The sequence below is a fragment of the Ranitomeya variabilis genome, chromosome 4 (genome assembly GCF_051348905.1).
Source record: "Ranitomeya variabilis isolate aRanVar5 chromosome 4, aRanVar5.hap1, whole genome shotgun sequence".
NCBI lineage: Eukaryota > Metazoa > Chordata > Amphibia > Anura > Dendrobatidae > Ranitomeya > Ranitomeya variabilis.
This window is the reverse complement of record NC_135235.1, coordinates 504,244,497-504,268,022: the sequence shown is the minus strand read 5'-3', so window position 1 is coordinate 504,268,022 and position 23,526 is coordinate 504,244,497. Positions and strand designations below refer to the sequence as shown.

At 44.6% G+C, this 23,526-nt stretch overlaps 1 protein-coding gene and 1 pseudogene across 4 annotated transcripts in view; one reads left to right on the top strand and one right to left on the bottom strand.

Annotated features, from left to right (window-relative positions):
• IFI35 (interferon induced protein 35) overlaps window positions 1–23,526 on the top strand; it is a 116,093-nt gene that overhangs the window by 59,544 nt on the left and 33,023 nt on the right. The gene's annotated exons all lie outside the window — the stretch shown is intronic.
• Window positions 18,922–23,505, bottom strand: LOC143765409 (catenin alpha-1 pseudogene; annotated as a pseudogene). Its single transcript, XR_013213385.1, has one exon. The product of XR_013213385.1 is annotated as a catenin alpha-1 pseudogene (transcript).

The following is a 23,526-nucleotide window of genomic DNA, read 5'->3' as shown; positions in this document are numbered from 1 at the left end:
TACTGCTGACTGCAGCCTTCAGTATCCTGTTCTCCTAATCACACAGTTGTCATATCTAGTATGTTACAGCATTCCCAGATATGACGCATTGCTTGCATTACTCACTCAAGTGCAACTGATAGGGAATAACAAAAACAGAAACTGCTACGGTATATATCGCTCATAATGCCGTTATCTCTGATGATTGTCTCCATAGTCAGGGAAAAGATCCTAGAAACTCTGTATATACTGTAGAATGTATGTAGAAGAATTTGTATATATGAATAGGTTGTGATTGCCTAGAAATGGAGTTGTCTGACTATATGGACATTCAGAGATATATCAGGGCTTATCCTGCACTGGCATACACCCCAAGACTGCACATCTGAGGGCAGTGAGAAACTTGACTAGAAGTTGTGCTCCTTTCTTCACACATAGATACATACTGTTAGGTCATTGCAGCATTTTAGGAGCCACAATATTTATTACACAGTATTCTTCAGCACCGTACCTTGCTTGATTGCAGGATGAGATGTATTTGGCACGGGAAGCATTTTGGGATACATCTCAGGAGCGGGCACAGACAGAAGAGGCCTCTGTGCAAGAACAGTTTATGGGCCATTTGCAGTCCAATAGCTCATCATAATACTCAATTCCACTTGCTTTTGAGTTGGACGTGGGCCCCTTTCACATCAGTTTTTTGCCGTCAGGCACAATCCTGGCAAATTTTGAAAAAAATGGATCTGGCAAAAGTTGCCGCCGAATCAGTTTTTTCTCATAGAATTGTATTGCGATGGATGGCCTCACGTTTCATCCGTTTTTCACAGGATTCGTAGAAAATTATTTTCCTGCAGCCAGAGAAAACGGACATAGGAACTTTTTTGTGTCTGTCAAAAAAACGGACAGCGACTTATCCGTCGCCATTCATCGTTTGCTTTAATGGAACCCTATGGTGCCGGATCCGTCAAATGATTGAATCCGTTGACGGATTCTGTTTATTTAAACTAAGCATGCGTTTTCCATTCTGGGTTCTCTCTCTCTCTCTGCATAGGTTGTATCAATGGTATGTCCGCCCCTGAAAGATATTACTTATCAACCAACTTTATTTCTTTATCCCCTTAAGGAGTTAATAAAAAACTGCAATTCTGTGTGCATGCATATATGGGCCATAACATTTTCATTTTTTCGTTTACAGAGCTCAATGAGGGCTTGCTATTTTTCTTAATAAGAAGCTATAGCTTTTACTGGTTCCATTTTTATAAATTTTATAAATACAAATTTTACTACTTTTTGTTTAATATTTTTTTTAAGCGGAAATAAAGATAACAATGCCATAAGTGTTTGTGCTAAATCTTACGACGTTCACTGGGCAGGATAAACAATGATGTAGTATTTTCAAATGCTTCTTGTGGCAATACCAAATGTATGTCATTTTTAAAGGACATTTATTTGTTGTAGATCAATTTTGATATCAGGAATCTGGGGATTGTGGAGTTTTTTTTTTTTTTTTTATCCCCTTCCCGACCTTTGACGCCACGTAGGCGTCATGAAAACCCGTGCCAATCCGACCCATGACGCCTATGTGGCGTCATGGAATGATCGCGTCGCTGCAGAGCGGGTGAAAGGATTAACTCCGATTTCACCCGTTCTGCAGGGACAGGGGGAGTGGTACTTCAGCCCAGGGGGGGGTGGCTTCACCCCCCCGTGGCTACGATCGCTCTGATTGGCTGTTGAAAGTGAAACTGCCAATCAGAGCGATTTGTAATATTTCACCTAAAAAACTGGTGAAATATTACAATCCAGCCATGACCGATGCTGCAATATCATCGGCCATGGCTGGAAATACTGAAGTGACCCCCCCACCCCACCGATCGCCCCCCCACCCCACCGATCTGTCCCGTAGTCCCCTCCGTCCTGTGCTCCGCTCCCCCGTCCTCCTGTCCGCTCCCCCCGTGCTCCTATGTCACCCCCCGTGCTCCGACGCCCCCCCCGTGCCCCGATCTCCCCCCCCTTATACTTACCGAGGCTCCCGGTGCCCGTCCGCCTCCTCCATGGGCGCCGCCATCTTCCAAAATGGCGGGCGCATGCTCAGTGCGCCCGCCGAATCTGCCGGCCGGCAGATTCTTTACAAAGTACATTTTGATCGCTGTGGTAGGTTCTATCACAGCGATCAAAATAAAAAAAATAATAAATAAACCCCCCCCTTTATCACCCCCATAGGTAGGGACAATAATAAAATAAAGAAAATATTTTTTTTTCTTTTTCCACTAGGGTTAGGGTTAGAACTAGGGTTAGAACTAGGGTTAGGGTTAGGGGTAGGGTTAGGGTTACGGGTAGGGTTAGGGTTAGGGTTGGGGTTATGGCATGTGCACACAGTGCGGATTTGGCTGCGGATCCGCAGCGGATTGGCTGCGGATCCGCAGCGGATTGGCCGCGGATCTGCAGCGGATTGGCCGCGGATCCGCAGCGGATTGGCCGCTGCGAATTCGTAGCAGTTTTCCATCAGGTTTACAGTACCATGTACACCTATGGAAAACCAAATCCGCTGTGCCCATGGTGCGGAAAATTCCGTGCAGAAATGCTGCGTTGTATTTTCCGCAGCATGTCAATTCTTTGTGCGGATTCCGCAGCGTTTTACACCTGTTCCTCAATAGGAATCCGCAGGTGAAATCCGCACAAAAAAACACTGGAAATCTGCTGTAAATCCGCAGGTAAAACGCAGTGCCTTTTACCTGCAGATTTTTCAAAAATCGTGCGGAAAAATCTCACACGAATCCGCAACGTGGGCACATAGCCTTAGGGTTAGGGTTGGAATTAGGGCTAGGGTTGGAAATAGGGTTAAGATTAGGCTTGTGGTTAGGGTTACGGATAGAGTTAGGGGTGCGTTGGGGTTACAGTTGTGGTTAGGGTTGGGATTAGGGTTAGGGTTGGGATTAGGGTTAGGATTAGGGTTGGAATTAGGGTTACGGGTGTGTTGCGGTTAGGGTTGTGGTTAGGGGTGTGTTGGGGTTAGTGTTGAAGTTAGAATTGAGGGGTTTCCACTGTTTAGGCACATCAGGGGTCTCCAAACGCAACATGGCGCCACCATTGATTCCAGCCAATCTTGCGTTCAAAAAGTCAAATGGTGCTCCCTCCCTTCCAAGCCCCGATGTGCGCCCAAACAGTGGTTTACCCCCACATTTGGGGTACCAGCGTACTCAGGACAAACTGGGCAACAACTGTTGGGGTCCAATTTCTCCTGTTACCCTTGCAAAAATAAAAAATTACTTGCTAAAACACAATTTTTGAGGAAAGAACAATTATTTTTTATTTTCACGGCTCTGCGTTATAAACTTCTGTGAAGCACTTGGGGGTTGAAAGTGCTCACCACACATCTAGATAAGTTCCTTCGGGGGTCTAGTTTCCAAAATGGGGTCACTTGTGGGGTGTTTCTACTGTTTAGGCACATCAGGGGCTCTGCAAATGCAACGTGATGCCCGCAGACCATTCCATCAAAGTCTGCATTTCAAATGTCACTACTTCCCTTCCGAGCCCTGACGTGTGCCCAAACAGTGGTTTACCCCCACATATGGGGTACCAGCACACTCAAAACAAACCGGGCAACAAATATTGGGGCCCAATTTCTCCTGTTACCCTTGTGAAAATAAAAAATTGCTTGCTAAAACATCTTTTTTGAGGAAAGAAAAATGATTTTTTATTTTCACGGCTCTGCGTTGTAAACTTCTGTGAAGCACTTGGGGGTTGAACGTGCTCATCACACATCTAGATAAGTTCCTTGGGGGGGTCTAGTTTCCAAAATGGGGTCACTTGTGGGGTGTTTCTACTGTTTAGGCACATCAGGGGCTCTGCAAATGCAATGTGACGCCCGCAGACCATTCCATCAAAGTCTGCATTTCAAATGTCACTACTTCCCTTCCGAGCCCTGACGTGTGCCCAAACAGTGGTTTACCCCCACATATGGGGTACCAGCACACTCACAACAAACTGGGCAACAAATATTGGGGTCCAATTTCTCCTGTTACCCTTGTGAAAATAAAAAATTGCTTGCTAAAACATCTTTTTTGAGGAAAGAAAAATGATTTTTTATTTTCACGGCTCTGCGTTGTAAACTTCTGTGAAGCACTTGGGGGTTGAACGTGCTCACCACACATCTAGATAAGTTCCTTGGGGGGTCTAGTTTCCAAAATGGGGTCACTTGTGGGGGGTTTCTACTGATTAGGCATATCAGGGGCTCTGCAAACGTAACATGATGCCCGCAGACCATTCCATCAAAGTCTGCATTCCAAAACGTCACTACTTCCCTTCCGAGCCCCGGCATGTGCCCAAACAGTGGTTTACCCCCATATATGGGGTATCAGCGTACTCAGGAGAAACTGGACAACAACTTTTGGGTCCAATTTCTCCTGTTACTCTTGCAAAAATAAAAAATTCTGGGCTAAAAAAATATTTTTGAGGAAAGGAAACATTTATTATTTTCACGGCTCTGCGTTATAAACTGCTGTGAAGCACTTGGGGGTTCAAAGTGCTCACCACACATCTAGATAAGTTCCCTTGGGGGTCTAGTTTCCAAAATGGAGTCACTTGTGGGGAGTTCCTACTGTTTAGGCACATCAGGGGCTCTGCAAAAGCAACCTGACGCCCGCAGAGCATTCCATCAAAGTCTGCATTTCAAAACCTCACTACTTCCCTTCCGAACCCCGACGTGTGCCAAAACAGTGGTTTACCCCCACATATGGGGTATCAGTGTACTCAGGAGAAACTGGACAACAACTTTTGGTGTCCAATTTCTCCTGTTACCCTTGGGAAAATAAAAAATTGTGGGCTAAAAAATCATTTTTGAGAAAAGAAAAATTATTTTTTATTTTCATGGCTCTGCATTATAAACTTCTGTGAAGCACTTGGGGGTTCAAAGTGCTCACCACACATCTAGGTTAGTTCCTTGGGAGGTCTAGTTTCCAAAATGGGGTCACTTGTGCGGGAGCTCCAATGTTTAGGCACACAGGGGCTCTCCAAACGCGACATGGTGTCCGCTAATGATTGGAGCTAATTTTCCATTCAAAAAGCCAAATGGCGTGCCTTCCCTTCCGAGCCCTGCCGTGCGCCCAAACAGTGGTTTACCCCCACATATGGGGTATCATCGTACTCAGGACAAACTGGACAACAACATTTGTGGTCCAATTTCTCCTATTACCCTTGGGAAAATAAAAAATTCTGGGCTAAAAATCATTTTTGAGGAAAGAAAAATTATTTTTTATTTTCACGGCTCTGCGTTATAAACTTCTGTGAAGCACCTGGGGGTTATAAGTGCTCACTATGCATCTAGATAAGTTCCTTGGGGGGGTCTAGTTTCCAAAATGGGGTCACTTGTAGGGGATCTCCAATGTTTAGGCACACAGGGGCTCTCCAAACGCGACATGGTGTCCGCTAACGATTGGAGCTAATTTTCCATTCAAAAAGTCAAATGGCACGCCTCCCCTTCCGAGCCTTGCCGTGCACCCAAACAGTGGTTTACCCCCACATATGAGGTATCGGCGTACTCAGGAGAAATTGCCCAACAAATTTTAGGATCCATTTAATCCTGTTGCCCATGTGAAAATGAAAGAATTGAGGCTAAAATAAATTTTGTGTGAAAAAAAAGTACTTTTTCATTTTTGCGGATCAATTTGTGAAGCACCTGGGGGTTTAAAGTGCTCACTATGCCTCTAGATAAGTTCCTTGGGGGGTCTAGTTTCCAAAATGGGGTCACTTGTGGAGGAGCTCCAATGTTTAGGCACACAGGGGCATTCCAAAAGCGACATGGTGTCCGCTAACGATGGAGATAATTTTCCATTCAAAAAGTCAAATGGCGCTCCTTCCCTTCCGAGCCTTACCATGTGCCCAAACAGTGGTTTACTCCCACATGTGAGGTATCGGTGTACTCAGGAGAAATTGCCCAACAAAATTTAGGATCCATTTTATCCTGTTGCCCATGTGAAAATGAAAAAATTGAGGCTAAAATAATTTTTTGGGGAAAAAAAAAGTACTTTTTCATTTTTACGGATCAATTTGTGAAGCACCTGGGGGTTTAAAGTGCTCACTATGCTTCTAGATAAGTTCCTTGGGGGGTCTAGTTTCCAAAATGGGGTCACTTGTGGGGGAGCTCCAATGTTTAGGCACACGGGGGCTCTCCAAACGCGACATGGTGTCCGCTAAAGATTGGAGCCAATTTTTCATTCAAAAAGTCAAATGGCGCTCCTTCCCTTCCGAGCCCTGCCGTGCGCCCAAACAGTGGTGTACTCACACATATGAGGTATCAGCGTACTCAGGACAAATTGGACAACAACGTCCGTGGTCCAGTTTCTCCTTTTACCCTTGGGAAAATAAAAAAATTGTTGCTAAAAGATCATTTTTGTGACTAAAAAGTTAAATGTTCATTTTTTACTTCCATGTTGCTTCTGCTGCTGTGAAACACCTGAAGGGTTAATAAACTTCTTGAATGTGGTTTTGAGCACCTTGAGGGGTGCAGTTTTTAGAATGGTGTCACTTTTGGGTATTTTCAGCCATATAGAACCCTCAAAATGACTTCAAATGTGAGGTGGTCCCTAAAAAAAATGGTTTTGTAAATTTTGTTGTAAAAATGAGAAATCACTGGTCAAATTTTAACCCTTATAACTTCCTAGAAAATCATAATCAACATAATTTTATTAATATTAAAAGAGAAAATGCATGACATATATAAAAGGGAAAACAAAAACCAGGAGGAAAGAAAGTGCGGGATATCACGGAGGACTAATGTTACTATACAATCTGACTCCTACTTTAGGAGTCAGATTGTATAGTAACATTAGTCCTCCGTGATATCCCGCACTTTCTTTCCTCCTGGTTTTTGTTTTCCCTTTTATATATGTCATGCATTTTCTCTTTTAATATTAATAAAATTATGTTGATTATGATTTTCTGAGTTGTGCATTATGTTGTAGGTTCAGTTTATTCTTTAATGCACGTCACATATTTATTTGTGTATATATGTGTATTATTTATTCCTTATAACTTCCTAGCCAAATAAAAATGTGTTTACAAAATTGTGCTGATGTAAAGTAGACATGTGGGAAACGTTATTTATTAACTATTTTGTGTCACATAACTCTCTGGTTTAACAGAATAAAAATTCAAAATGTGAAAATTGCGAAATTTTCAAAATTTTTGCCAAATTTCCATTTTTTTCACAAATAAACTCAGAAATTATCGACCTAAATTTACCACTAACATGAAGCCCAATATGTCACGAAAAAACAATCTCAGAATCGCTAGGATCCGTTGAAGCGTTCCTGAGTTATTACCTCATAAAAGGGACACTGGTCAGAATTGCAAAAAACGGCAAGGTCATTAAGGCCAAAATAGGCTGGGTCATGAAGGGGTTAAAGGATGTTTTTCAGATTACAAAAACAATGTATATAAACAAAGGAAATAGGGTGATAAATGTTTTTCCTTTTTTTAAATAATTAAAAAATATATATTTGTTACTCCCAAGGGTGCTGATACCTCTGACAAACCACGAATGTGCTGCAGACACTATTGACAGCGGAATAGGAGTGGTTAAATTACTAGGATGGGTATTCTCACTAAACCTAGCAGTCACAGCAGGAGTCTGGCTGTGTAGATCAGTCAGGCTCGTGCGGCTGATTGGTGCAGAAACTATACCGTGCAACTAGCATGACATACATTTCTATCATGTAGCACAAAGTGATGAGCTCATAAGGGATATAGACAGGGATATAGTTAATGTAAAATCAAGCAACAGGTTGGTTTTTGTTTGCCACCAGTTGCCTAGATTACTGCCACCTCTGACCTCTCTCATAAGCAAGGAGTACAGTCCTTACAAGCTCTTTGCTATAGAGCTAGCAAGCACTGCTCTAAAGCTGGCCAGCTCTGACAAGCTGCACTGCCCTGCGATTCTCTGATGCTCAGGAGGCAAAGCTGTCTGTGCTTCCAGCATTGGAGACATCACAACTCGGACCAGCAGCTCATCATGCCGTTGACCCGAATTGTCAATCATCATGTGCTGTGTCAAATAATGTAAGGGTACATACACATTTGGTGGTTACACAGACCAAGGACACAGAGTGAGAATACATTGAGCTTTGCAATATAATTTTACCAACCCTGTGGTGCCCTACTACACATGCAGCCATGGATGGTACAGTATATGCTCTGTAGGCAGCCATCTGAGGATGTGTGGAGTGAGGCCATGCGGATTAGAGAGGATCCACAGAATAAAGGAGCTGCATCGCTAAGTGAAAAAGCCCATTCACGTCGTCTCTTTCACAGTGCAAATCCAACTCCAGAAATTTCATGCTCACATGGGTTTCTGCTCTGGGGGTTTTTTTTGCACCTATTTTTCATTAAATGAATATAAAAATGTGTTAGTGTCACATGTAAACATACCAAACCAAGTGAATGGGTCAATGTTGCAATACGGGATCAGTGCTATGTCAGAGGTAGGAAAGGAGGCCCTTTACTTAAACACTTGGTTATTTTAGTTTTTATTTCAGTAATCAATACTACATCTGAAAGCAACTTTGTAATATATTATCAGAGAAATCTGCTTCGTATTCCTCCAGGACTGATTTTTCACTTTCAACTCATGGGTAAAATCTGTATTCCACAAAGACACATTTTTGAAATTCCTGAAATACCGTGGATAACAGTTGGAGCTTTTCCATTTCTATAGAGGAGGTAGAAAGAAAATCATTCTACTGCAACTTTGTGCACCGTCATCTCATATTAATGGTACAGTACATATTCACTGCAGACAGATTTTACCAGAGTTGAGAATTGAGGTTTTCAGATGACTAACATTTTAGTGTCTGTATCAAGCTAAAAAGATCCAAACGCCTTCTGGTTTAACTGCACTAAACTTAGACCACTATTCACCCCGTAATGATACAAGATGGATGGGTTCAAACCATGGGCTCGGGTCTGTAGTTGGAATACATATGCTGTAGTGTGGTCACATACTTGGACCACCAATGTCAGAGGTGTGAAACCGGCCTTAGGTTGTTTTAATACACTATATTTTTACACTTGCAGTACTAGACCAATAAGATGAGCGATGTTTGCTACACAACTTCTTTAAAAAGGGGTTGGTCACCTTTTGGAGCAATATTTTGGTATATATTTTTCAGTGGAAGTATTTTGGGCTAAAAATCATTTTTGCGATTGGGTTTCATTACAAATTTCGCTTTACCTGGCTTTTTGTTCCGCAGAACATTCAAATTTAAAGTAGTCGGTGGGCATAAATTAGCTCAGAAAAGATCTATATATGTTACAGAATTTCCTTTTACACGGTCAGAACAAGCTCACTGACACAAATTCTAGGGTAGAGAGGTCGGCCATTTGCTCTGCAGCTTTCCTCACAGACTTCTGTCCATACAATGGATTCTGGTGGAGGGGCATGTCACCAGGCCTGTCTATTAGCATATTACAATGGAAAGGCAGCTTTCCCATGTGAGGTGTTTAACAATTAGAGGAGTCTGAGGGACAGGTCTGGTCACATGTTCCTCCACCAGCGGCCATTGTATGGACAGAAGTGCTGCTCAGTGTGTGAGGAAAGCTGCACTAATATAACAAAATGGCCGACATCTTTACCTGAGTCAGTGAGCTCAATCTGACAGTAAAGGTACCTTCACACGAAGCGACGCTGCAGCGATAGCGACAACGATGCCGATCGCTGCAGCGTCGCTGTTTGATCGCTGGGGAGCTGTCACACAGACCGCTCTCCAGCGACCAACGATGCCGAGGTCCCCGGGTAACCAGGGTAAACATCGGGTTGCTAAGCGCAGGGCCGCGCTTAGTAACCCGATGTTTACCCTGGTTACCAGCATAAAAGTAAAAAAAACAAACAGTACATGCTCACCTGCGCGTCCCCCGGCGTCTGCTTCCTGACACTGACTGAGCTCCGGCCCTAACTGCAGAGCGGTGACGTCACCGCTGTGCTTTCACTTTCACTTTAGGGCCGGTGTTCTGAAATTTGTCGGCATGTCGTAGATAGTAGGGATGGGCGAGGCTACGGAGTCACGTGGCGCAAACTGACCAATCACGGCCAAGCAACAGCTGAAGATGCAGGGTGGAGAGAAGAGGAGCTCTGGGCGGCAACATGCCTGAAAATTTCAGGGACGGGCGTGAGTATGGCACCTGGGGGCCTGGTTAAAACCACAATAGTGAGGGAGGGGGCGTGACAAAGGGAGGGGGGCGATACTATGCTCAGAAATTTCAGGGCGTCTTCATTTCTGCAAAGGGGGGTAATTAAAGCAGCGGGGAGTGACTACATGCCGAGAAGGGGAGTGTATACATGCCCAGAAATTTCACCAGAGGGCGTGATTAAGGCAGGGGGGAGTATATACATGCCCAGGAAGGAATTGAACACTCAGGACAGATAGCCGAGAGGAGAAAAGCAGTTATGGAGGACGCTACGGCGGTGAGTGCGCTACGACTGCGATCATCGCTCCATCTGAATGAGCCCCTATCTCACTCAGTCGTAGCGCACTCACCGCCGTAGCGTCCTCCATAACTGCTTTTCTCCTCTCGGCTATCTGTCCTGAGTGTTCAATTCCTTCCTGGGCATGTATATACTCCCCCCTGCCTTAATCACGCCCTCTGGTGAAATTTCTGGGCATGTATACACTCCCCTTCTCGGCATGTAGTCACTCCCCGCTGCTTTAATTACCCCCCTTTGCAGAAATGAAGACGCCCTGAAATTTCTGAGCATAGTAACGCCCCCCTCCCTTTGTCACGCCCCCTCCCTCACTATTGTGGTTTTAACCAGGCCCCCAGGTGCCATACTCACGCCCGTCCCTGAAATTTTCAGGCATGTTGCCGCCCAGAGCACCTCTTCTCTCCACCCTGCATCTTCAGCTGTTGCTTGGCCGTGATTGGTCAGTTTGCGCCACGTGACTCCGTAGCCTCGCCCATCCCTACTATCTACGACATGCCGACAAATTTCAGAACACCGGCGCTCAGTAAGTGTCAGGAAGCAGACGCTGGGGGACGCGCAGGTAACCCGATGTTTACCCTGGTTACCAGTGTAAAATATCGCTGGTATCGTTGCTTTTGCTTTCAAACACAACGATACACGGCGATCGGACGACCAAATAAAGTTCTGGACTTTATTCAGCGACATCACAGCAGGATCCTGATCGCTGCTGCGTGTCAAACTAAACGATATCGCTAGCGAGGACGCTGCAACGTCACGGATCGCTAGCGATATCGTTACAAAGTCGTTTCGTGTGAAGGTACCTTAACAGAGTTTGTAGCTTTATCGGTCTTTTTCTGAGCCTCTCTCAAGCTGATTTAGGACCACAGACTACGAAACTTAAATCTGCAGGGCAAAAGATCCTGTAAAAGCCAATCAGAGCAAAATTTGTAAAGAACCCAATTGCAAATATGTTTTTTTAGCTGAAACTAGATACATTCATGTAAAGAAAAAAAAGTGACTAAATGGAACCTGTCACTAGCAACAACACTATTAACCTGCATATATGCGCATAGTCTGCAGGTGAATAGCATTACTAACCTGCCCGATGCCTGCACGTAGCAAGTATTCCCTGGCAGCATTCGGTTTCAGTTACGGAGGCGACACTGACGTGGGTCCAGTCACCGCTCTGAGAATACACAGCAGTGGCTGTAACAGCACCCCGGCATTGACTGACAGCCGGCCCCAATGCAGAGTGCGGTGGACTTAGACCCCTTTCACACATCAGTTTTTTGCTATCAGTCGCAGTAAGTCGAATTTTGGAAAAAAAAACAAAAAACAGATCATAGACTTGTATTAGCGACGGATTGCCTCTCGTTTTATCTGTCGTTCGCCGGATCCGTTGAAATTTGTTTGTCTGGTGGCCGGAGAAAACGGACATAGTGACGCTTTTTGTGTCCGTCGAAAAAACGGACAGCGATGGATGTGTCGCCGTCCGTCATTTGCTAGAATGGAAGCCTATTGCACCGGATCCGTCAAATGACAGAATCCGGTGACTGATTCCGTTTTGTTTAGGATCCAATTAGCCGTCGCATCAGTTTTTTTCAAAATTCGACAGATTGTGACGGATGGCAAAAAACTGATGTGTGAAAGAGGCCGGAGGCTATGTGTACACGATGCGGATTTTGCTGCGGATCTGCAGCTGCGGGTCCGCAACAGTTTCCCATGAGTTTACAGTACAATGTAAACCTATGGGAAACCGAAAACGCTGTGCCCATGCTGCGGAAAAAAACGCGCGGAAACGCCGCAGTTTATATTCCGCAGCATGTCAATTCTTTGTGCGGAATCCGCAGCGGTTTTACACCTGCTCCATAATAGAAAACCGCAGTGGAATCCACACAAAAACCGCGGTAAATCCGCAGGAAAAAAGCGATGTTTTTGCCCTGCGGATTTATCAAATCTGCTGCGGAAGAATCCGCAGAGGACCATTCTACATGTGCACATAGCCTTACAGTCGCCACTCCGTAGTCTCAGAGCAGTGACCGAACAAGCGCCATGACAAAACAAATGCTGCTGTGGGGGAATAAAGTGCCTCCCTGCAGTGCTCAGCTATGCGAGAAGGTTAGTAATAATATTAACAAGTCTTTATTACACACTAACTAATTTACATAAAAATATAAGGGTTCTAAGGTAGCACATGATGGGACAACACATGGTACATTTGGGTAGAGAAGTGGTATCAATTCATGTACTAAAGAATTTTTATTGCATCAGACACATTTCTGTGCGTGGTCCATCAGTACTGAATCAGTGGTATGTCTGTTTAAAGCTTATGGGTGTCTTGTGGGGAGGGTTGCCCTGTACTATTTGAGCATCTTTATATGCACTGTTTGCACTTTAAAATAAATGCTTTGTGATGCAATTTTATGCCATTTGATTATATATTTATACACGTACTAAACAGTGCCTAGGGAACATAGGGAACTTCAGTCGGGATATAGGTGGAAATTGCTCTAAATATTAGTCCTGATACCATCCCTTTAGTTGCCGCTATGTGGTGGTTTAATAAAATATCGTATATACATGAGTATAAGCCGACCCCCTAATTTTGCCACAAAAAACTGGGAAAACTTAATGACTCGAGTATAAGCCTAGGGTGGAAAATGCAGCAGCTACCGGTAAATGTCAAAAGTAAAAATAGATACCAATAAAAGTAAAATTAATTTAGACATCAGTAGGTTGTGTTTTTGAATATTGATATTGAATCAAGAGCCCCATAAAGTTTATGATGGGCCCCATAAGATGCTACATATGAAAATCTGCCCCATATAATCCTGCATAAAGGTTAATAATGGCCCCATAAGATGCTCCATACACACATTTGCCCCATATAGTGCTGCACAGACGTTGATTATGGCCCCATAAGATGCTCCATAAAGATATTTGCCCCATACAGTGCTGCACAAACGTTGATAATGGCCCCATAAGATGCTCCATACAGACACTTGCCCCATTTGCTGTTGCTGCGATAAAACAAACAAAAAAAAAACACAAACAAAAAAAAAAAAAAAACATACCTCTCGTCGCTCAGGCCCCCGGCACTTGCTAAATTCACCTGCTCCATGTTCCGATGCCGCTTAGTCTTCAGCATCTTCTGCACTGACGTTCAGGCAGAGGGCGGGCACTAACCACGTCACCGCACCCTCTGACCTGAGCGTCACTGCAGAAGACGCTGAAGACGGAGCGGCACCGGAACGAGGAAAGGTGACTATCACGCAGCACTCCCCTCCCCGTTATACTCACCTGCTCCTGGCGCGGTCCCTGGTTCCCCAGCGCTGCAGCTTCTTCCTGTATTGAGCGGTCACCGTTACCGCTCATTATAGTAATGAATATGCGGCTCCAACCCTATGGGAGGTGAAGCCGCATATCCATTACTGTAATGAGCGGTACCATGTGACTGCTCAGTACAGGAAGTAGCTGCGACGCCTGGGAACCAGGGATCTGCAGGGACCGCGCCAGGAGCAGGTGAGTTATTAGACAGTCCCCGCTCCCCCTCCCCTGCCGACCCCTGGGTATGACTCGAGTATAAGCCGAGAGGGGGACTTTCAGCCCAAAAAATGGGCTGAAAATCTCGAGTATATACGGTATATATAAATACTAAATGCATTTCTGAGTATGAGCTTTTACATACGGCAGTTCTGACATTTACACATCGTTTTACAACGAAATATAGTTCAAAACACATATATATATATTTTTTTTTTCAGTGAGATATATATACATATATATATATATTTATATTTAATACAGCGCTAGATAGCAGAAAAGCCGGTAATTCAATTGCCGGCTTTTGCTATGTCCTTCCCAAACCCGACAGGATGAGACATGGGTTTACATACAGTAAACCATTTCATATCCCTAATTTTTTTTTACATATTCCTCACTAATAATGTTCCAAGTGTATGTGTGCAAAATTTAGTGGCTCTAGCTGTTAAAATAAAAGGTTAATTCATTGAAAAAACTGGCGTGGGCTCCCGCGCAATTTTCTCTGTCAGAGTGGGAAAGCCAGTGACTGAGGGCCGATATTAACAGCCTAGAGAGGGACCATGGTTATTGGCCCTCCCCCCCGGCTAGAGACATCTGCCCCAGCCACCCCAGAAAAGGTGCATCTTACAGATGGCAGCAGGGGGCGCAGCACCGCAAGTCTAGGTAGCTACGTTCCCGTTTTCCATTAATTCCCCAGTTTTTACAGGCAGGAGCACAGCTGCATTAGCAGAGCTCCTGGTTGTAAAATTATTTAACCCCTTCTGATGGATTTACATCGTGGGACATGACTGTAGCAGCGGAGAGGTATGGGATATTTTTTTTTTTTTTACCTATTTTACAGAAGACATGGATCGTCATTTGGATTGAGCGTATAATAAACATTTTACAACACCCTGTGAATTTATTTCATTAAAGTGTTTTTTTCCTATTGTGTATTATTAACCCTTTATTACTATTGGATTAATAATGGATGAGTCTTATTGACTTCTCTCCATTATTAACCAGGCTTAATGTCACCTTACATTAGCAAGGTGACATTAACCCTTTATTAACCCATATCCCACCGCTACAGGGGAGTGGGAAGAGAGAGGCTAAGCGCCGGAAAAGGCGCATCTGTAAGATGCGCCTTTTCTGGGGTGGCTGGGGGCAGACGTTTCTAGGGGGGGGGGGGGGCAGACGTTTCTAGCCGGGGGGGGGGGGGGGGCAATAACCATGGTCCCTCTGTAGGCTATTAATATCTGCCCTCAGTCACTGGCTTTCCCACTCTGGCTGAGAAAATTGCGCGGAAGCCCACACCAGTTTTTTCCGTGAATTAACCCTTTATTGCTACAGCTCCCAAATTTTACACACAGACACTTGTAACATTATTAGTGAGGAACATGTAAAAAAAATAAGGGATATGAAATGGTTTACTGTATGTAAACCATGTCTCATATCCTGTCGGGTTTGTGAAGGAGATAGCAAAAGCCGGCAATTGAATTACCGGCTTTTCTGCTATCTAGCGCTGTATGAAATAAAAAAAAATAAAAAATATATATATATATATATATATATATATATATATATATATACACATACATACATATACACGCACACATATACACACACTGTACACCTATTCTATGTGTATATATCTATTCTCTTCTAACCTGTCAGTGTGATTTTACTGTACGCCGCACTGAATTACCGGCTTTTCAAAGAACACCAATGCGCAAAAAAAAATCGGACAAAACTCACATGGTGCAAGTGCTGTGCGATTTTTTTTTTTCTCACACCCACTGACTTGCATTGGCGAGTCTTGTCTGGGACTCAGCATGCTGTAATTTTGTCAGTCCGATTTCGGCTGAGAAAAAAAAATAAAATAAAATAAAAAATCGGAAATGAGATGTCACCTATTGACTAACATTGGTCCAAGTGGAATCCGATTTTTTTTTATCGAATTGCACTCGTCCGTTTTGCTCACAAGTGAGCATGAGCCCTAATTAACATACTCCTATGGATCCCTTTAATTGTGGTATATACACTTAACTTTCTCCCTTCCCCACTAACATTCCTTTTTGGGCATAATCAGGCTTTCAATTTTGTACGAAATATTTTTCACTGGAGAAGTTGTTAGTATTCTCGTTTGGGGATATTTCCTGAAGTTCCAAACATATGAGTTGAGACAGTTTTTTTTATAAGTAAAAAATTTAAATATGTATATGATGCAATAAAAATTCTTGTTACATGAATTGATACCACTTCTCTACCTAAATGTCCCATCATGTGCTACCTTAGAACCCTTATATTTTTATGTAAATTGTTACTGTGTGTAATAAAGATTTGTTAATTATTTTAAATAGAGTTTGGCAGTTTTTTGATAGGATGAGTTAGCAATTGGACAGGAGATACTATATATTTTTGCCCAACCATCGGATATTTTTTTTTTAGTAATATTAACCTGCAGGTAAGCCCCAGATCTGCAGGTTAATGTTTTTGCTGGTGCAAATGTGTCTGACCATACAGTGACATGGTCTGATCATACCACAGCTCTTGGGCAGGGGACGAAGCAAAAGTGTATAGGCATTACAGCAGGGATCACAGCTGTGCTTTTCTATGAGGTAAAATCTGTTTAAAATGAGCAGCAAATATTTTACCTCACAGAAAAAAAATCAGATATGATCCTGTGCTGTACTGACTGTATACTCTATTGAATAAAATCATCTTTGTTCTTGGAAAAACTCCTTTAACATTTAGCGCAATGTACCTCAATACATATAAACACTTGGGTCAAGTGAACATGTACCATCAATGGGGAGAAAGACCCCACCAGACAACTCATGATCACCTGTCATGAGATTAAAGGATGACTTAAGGCAATCAGCATCATTTGTATGGCCGTATTCAGACAAGCATTTTATCAGTGTCTAAGGCCATGTGCACACGCTGCGGATTCCATTGCAGATTTTTTCCGCAGCGGATTTGATTAAATCCGCAGTGCAAAAAGTACTGCGGATTTATCGCGTTTTTTGGTTCGGTTTCTACTGCGGTTTTAGACACCTGCGTTTTTTTAATATGGAACAGGTGCCAAACCGCTGCGGATTCCGCACAAAGAATTGACATGCTGCGGAAAATAAACCGCGTTTCCGCGCGTTTTTTTCCGCAGCATGTGCACAGCGGTTTTTGTTTTCCATAGGTTAACATTGTACTATACACCGCATGGAAAACTGCTGCGGATCCGCAGCGTCAAAAACGCTGCGGATCAGCAGCAAAAACCGCAACGTGTGCACATGGCCTAATGCTGGGTTTATGTGTCAATAGTAGCTGTTAGACAACTGCTGACCAGCTACGTGCATGCTAGTCAGTGGTCATTTAATGGCCAGCTGACCACAATTCTTTATCCACGAAACTATCATTAATGCAATTGTTCTGTGCATATAGAATAGGATGTTATTGGCAGCACATCCCCAGCTTACACAAGACAATATACCAAGAACCATTTTTTTTTAAGAAAGTTTATTCATTGGCCAAAGAAAGGGCATTTTGCTCGCGGCCAGATGTGTCCAGCATCGCTCAGTCCAAAAACGCTGGTTCCAAGTCATTGGCCAATAGAAAACCAGCATGTGTTCATATTCAGGATGTACTACTGGGACCCCCCATAATTTCAGTGAACCATCCCCGATTGAGATGTCTGTCACAAATATCAGTATGACAATCTTTGCTTCCAAATAAAGACCAAAATTACTTTTCCTAGTAAAATCAAAATTTATTGTTACATACATAAAATCAGAATATTACAGTAAAACAAGCAACTTTAAAAACCCTACAAAGCATTTAAGTTATAAAAGTAACAAATGGCAACTGTAAAGCAAACACACAACATAGGACTCCATGTGGTGAAATGTAAAACACAACAGGACTAGGCAGACGTGGAAGAAGTGGGCGACGGAGGTGCAGCAGCTGATCTGGCTCCAGCGCGGCCCCTTCTACACGTGTGCGTGTACAGAATATGTAGGTTTGGGGGGCTTGTACTCCAATAGAATATCTGCCTTGTGCATAGAAACTAAAAAGTAAACCAATTAGATCACTGCTTATATTGTTTAACTAGCAATGACAAGTATTGTGATTGGTCACTCTGGGTGACTACTCATACCCTAGTTTTTATATTCAAGGCCCAACGTTCGGCACATGCTAATAATCACCACCGTCCACCATTTTACTTCACAAACCATTTTGACAGCTTGTGGCTTAGTGACTTAATAAAAAAAAAAAAAGCACATCAGTGTGACACTTCAAGAAAATTAAAGGGATTGAATACTAAGGTCTGCTTCTGTCCTCATAGCCCAAATAAGCAGCCTTGGTCTCCATTAGATGTTCTATACAGCAATTTCTGTCAGGAATATAGAGCCCTGATGAAGCAGCATTCCCTATGAGGGTGCCAATGTTGGAAGCATCTGAAGGAGGCCACAGCTGGTTACCTCAGGTGTAATCAGAGACGAAAGCCAGAAAGTATACAGCCCCTTTAATACATAACTACTTGTAAAACACAACACCCCCAAATAACGCAAACAATACATGATACAGGTAAGGGGTGACCCTAGCCTCCTACAATGGCTGAGGACAACCCCCCAAAACGTAGTGGTATGGTGAGGAAACAGGAAAGTGAAGGCCTATAAAAGGAGTCAGCCATTTTGTTACCCACGCTGCTAAGGAAAAGCAACAATTAAGTAAGAGGCTGGAGCCGCCCTCCGAGATCATGGAAAGTGAACCCAGCCTCAATCGTGTGCATGCAAAATGGCTGCCTCTAAAGTGAGGAGTATTCTCTAGGACAACACGCATGATAAACTACTGCAAAAACTGCTTTGGTGAAGAAAGAATATTAAAAATAAATGTATTTTCTTGTGCAATAGCCCTTAGTAACAGCCAAGACTCATGCATTGTGAGCTTCCTGCAGAACAATAAGGCTATTGGAGATCTGCAGGAAGCCACTGCTGCATTGTACTGCTAACCTGAAGAATGGTATACTATAATATACATGGTCACGTCTGACAACCGTCACAGTACGGGGTCTGTATAGTCCACATGACATTTATATAGATAATGCATAGATTATATGGATTGCTATAGAGAAAGCCAAGAGTTGTGCGGTAAACGCCAGAGATGCCTGGCCAGACCTAAAGTTTATATACAGCTTTCGTTAACTATGTGAACCCTTATTGCAGTAACTAAGTGTAGATCCTTGTATTGCAGCGTGAGGGGGATCTGCTTCTTCATTGTAAAATTAAGTCTCAGAATGACCATGCCTTCTGTAGCCCCCTTCCAAAATAAACTCAAAGCTATAAAAACCTATACACCAATTAGGCCAGGGCTACAGGGCGACTTTGTGCACCATAATAGTAAGTCAATCATAGCGTTGGCCTCCAAGTAAAACAAAAACAAACCACACTGCATAACCATCACCAATTATGACTGACTGCAATCCTAACGTCATGCGCCCACAAGTCGCCGTGTAGCCCTGGCTTTATTGCTGAGCCCAATACACCAACTGCATTGGGAAATTTCTGTACTATCACTTAGGGCGCAGTCAGACAGCAGTATAAATCAGACCAAGATCAGAACGCAATGCTGGACTGGCTGGCGGCTCTCCCAACCAGACAGTGACCGATGCATAAAAATATATGAAGCGGTCATGCTCAGCGCAGGAGGGCTGCAAGCCAGTCTGTACAGCGCATTCCGATCTCGCCTTATACAATCAGCGGTCATTGCACACAGGCGGCCATAGACGTCGGCAGTACAAGTGTACAAGTACAGTACACAGGATGAAGCACCGAGAACCATGATCATTTCTGCTGCACAAAAGACCGTATCATCCTATTGATCACAGTTTGTTAGTGTATCTTCAGTACAGTATGACTATTAATTAGCAACCTGAAACCTGCTGCTGTAGAACTACAACCTCCAGCATGCCCAGACAGCCAAAAGCTGCAAAGGTATGCTGGGGGAGATAGTTACATGACAATCACAGATGTAGATTTCAGACCGCTACTTTAAAACATTAATTTTAGAAAAATCTACACAGGGTTAATAAATTAAAAACATGTGCCAAAAAAAATGATAAATATGCCAATAGGCGGTATATACTGTAACATCATTAAAAGGGGCCCCTCCCAGCCTCTACACAGAAGCCATTAATCTGCCAGGTGAAATCACACAGAATACTACTAGTCCAGTAAACAATATGGCCACCAGTATTGTGCAGAAGCAACCAGTAAAGAGAATACGTTATAATGGAACGGTTATTATATACTTTAGATTGTAGCTTCATTTTGGAAAAAGTCAATATAGAGTTAACAGTCAATATAATGTAAAAGCAATAACCTTGAATCCAAAAATTCTTACCATCACTTGCATTTACTCGGGGTGGGGGAGGCTATTGCCCCAGAGAGGTTTTCAAGAGAGGTACCCCTAATAACCCCACCATTATTGAAGACAAGGGGATCTGTAAAAGGTGGAAGTGGGCAGGAGGAAATTATGCATTCTAGATGGACTGTCCCTTTAAATATTACCATTAGTAAGAACCGTGAATGTGGAAAGTGAGAAGGGACTAGAAATGGGGCAGAGGATAGAATTACAGCATAATGATACAGGCAGTGGGAATGAAGAGACAGTATCCATAAAAAGGTCTATTAGATGCTCTCCATAGCTTTAAACTCACTAAGAGCCTGCACTGGGTTGACATGCTTTTTCTGAGATGCCCTCTTGATCTTGGTTTGGGTCTCATCCGGCTTCTCCCTCTTGACAAGGGGCTTCTTCTCAGGGGCTTTCATTTTCCAAGACACTGCAGGAAGGTTCAGGGAAGCCATGCCCTGGGATCTTTGATATTTGGTGGAGGCCACGTAAGAAGCCTTCACGGTTTGCACCACAGCATTCATCAGATTCTTGGCAGCTTGTATGAGGGACATGGCACTGTCCGCTCCGGAGACCACTAACTCGCCACCAAGATTCTGGACTTCAGCCTTGACCTTGCTACAAATATTTAACTGGTGACAGTATAAGGCAATGCGTTGCAGATAGGCCAAGAGGTCCTGTTTGCAGGTAGAGTCAGGGCAGTGGTCAGCAATGGTTCGCCCCAGTTTATCCATCCGTGATCCAGCCTCTGCAATTTTCTTTGCTGCGCCAATAACGTCTGAAGCATTCTTGAGGGGTCCTTTGCCCCTTGTAAAGTCAGTCATCTCCATCATGATCATGCACATCTGCTTGGCAAGGACAATAATGTCATTGCCGCTGTCATCCCATTTGGATACCTCAGCATCCAACTTGCTCTTTTCTTCTTGGAAGCTTGCCACCTGTTCAGCAATTTTAGCTTTTTGCTCCTGTGGAAGCTGAGCCATGATGGCCCTGGCACTCTGCCCAGCAATGAGCTGATCATCTTCAGTCTGGATGCTGGTACGACTTCTCACATCAAAGTCCTCAGTCTCAAAATCAGAATCATCCAGTTCTTCAGGGGTCCTTATCATGAGCACAGCTTTGCGGATATCACGTATGCCATCATACACCAGTCTGGAGGCATCAATGAATTCATTCTCATCCACTGGTTGGTTGGAGTCTCCGGTAAGCGCACTGGCCGCAGCTTCTACTTGTTCAGCAAAACGTGGCATGACAGTGTCTGACAACAGTTTGGTGGCCTCAACTACCTTCTCTGTGTAGATGCCAGCCTCATAGTTTTCCATTTCTGCTGTGACTACATGGATTACTCTTGCCGCACGACCACGGATTGCGCCAGCTGTACGATCAAGTCCATCAACATCTCTTTCCTGTAGAGCGATAACACACTTGTTGACATCTTCCAGTATGTGGTTCTCGGAGACTGCTAAGAAGTCATCAATGGAGGTGATGTCATCCACTGCATCAGTCAAGATACACACTTGCTTCTCCCACTGCTCCTTGAAAATGTCCATATTATCCATTGCTACTTTACTATGAGGTTTGGCTGCCAATGCCAATGCTGCGTTGATGACCTGAGGGCAGAGGGCCTCAAGCTGGTTGGCAGACATGCGGACAATCTTAACCCCGTCTTCGTTGTTGGATATGGAGCAGGCCAAGTTGGCCACTTCAATCAATTTAGTTGCATGCTCACGGAAAACTTGGGCGTACTCTTTGACTTCTTTCTCATTTCCATTCTTGGCAGCCTCGATTAAGACCAGGAGGGGCACATTGGTTTCAAGAAAAGAGTCAGAGACGTGATCCATGACTGCTTTACGTAGCTGCCTGCGCAAGTCTCTGGTCTTTCGAGTCATTCTGTCTATGGCCACATTGAGGGCATCGCTCCTTTCTTTACGGCCAGCATTTCCCATGTACTCTGTGAGGAGATCCTGTAGGGCTTGTCTCACAGAGTTACATTCAGCCACAATTCTCTCACGGCGGTCATCACGGGTGCAGGCAGAGTCAGCCATTAGGGCGGCACCACTGATGATGCTCTCCAGACGTTCCTCCAGTGATGGCCTGAAGCGCTCCTCACTGAAACCTTGGGGGTCCATGATGATCTGTTTATCAAAGTTATTTAAGGCAACGGCCAGCTCACCGCCATGCTGGGTCGGGGCCTCCTCAGAGGTGGTGGCCTGGGCAGCATTGGAGATGCCAGTCACTGCCTGCTGGAGTTGTTTATAGACCAGGTCCCGGTTGGCTCTGTAGGCGGCTACATCAGGGTGCTGGAGACAGGCCTGGGTGGCACTGTACAGGATGGGCAGGTTCTTCTGCAGGATGCCCCGGGCTGCTGCCATCTGATCCCGGTGCCCTCCATCTTTCAGCTCCTGCTGGCGCTTTGCAGTCATGGATTGCAGCTTGTCCACCTCTGCCTTCAGGGCTTTGTACTGGATGCCCAGGTCCTGCTCGGTGCCCGCATTCCTCAGCTTCACGATGCCCTCCTCCACCACCTTCAGCTGCACCAGCAGTTTGTACACATCGGCCATGTCTGCCAGGATGAGCAGCCGGGTGACGGCGGATAGCAAGGTGCGGGCGGCCCGGACTACATTGCCCCTCTTCACCGAGGAGCAGGGGTCGTCCGCGAAGTCCCCGGAGGCCGACCTCATCAGCTCACCCTGGCTGCGGACGTCTTCCACGGCGGCCACCAGCTCGTCCCGCAGGAACTGGCTCTCTCGGGCGATCTTGTCGCCGCTCTCCAGGAAGTTCTGCGTCGCTTGCTCCACGGAGGCGGCCAGCACTTTGGCTTTTTTGGAGCGGCCCTTCTTCTTGGCGGACGGGCCTTTGCTGCTGGTGTTGACCAGGGTGGTGACCTGAGTTACCAGCGGCTCCAGCAGCCGCTCCACGGCCAGCGTGCGGATCTCCAGGGACTTCGGGTCCCACTTGAAGTTGATGTCGGCGGTGTGGACGCTCATGGCTGCGCCGTCTGTGCTGCTCTCTCTGGCGGCTGGGAATGACTGGCTGCGAGCAGGTGAAACTAATGTGTGAGGAGAGCGGGGGAGACTCCTCCCTGGCCGAGCAGTATTGTTCCCGGGAACAGGGGCCGGGAACTTCCGGCTCACCTCACCCCCCCCCCCACCCGGAGAAGGCCG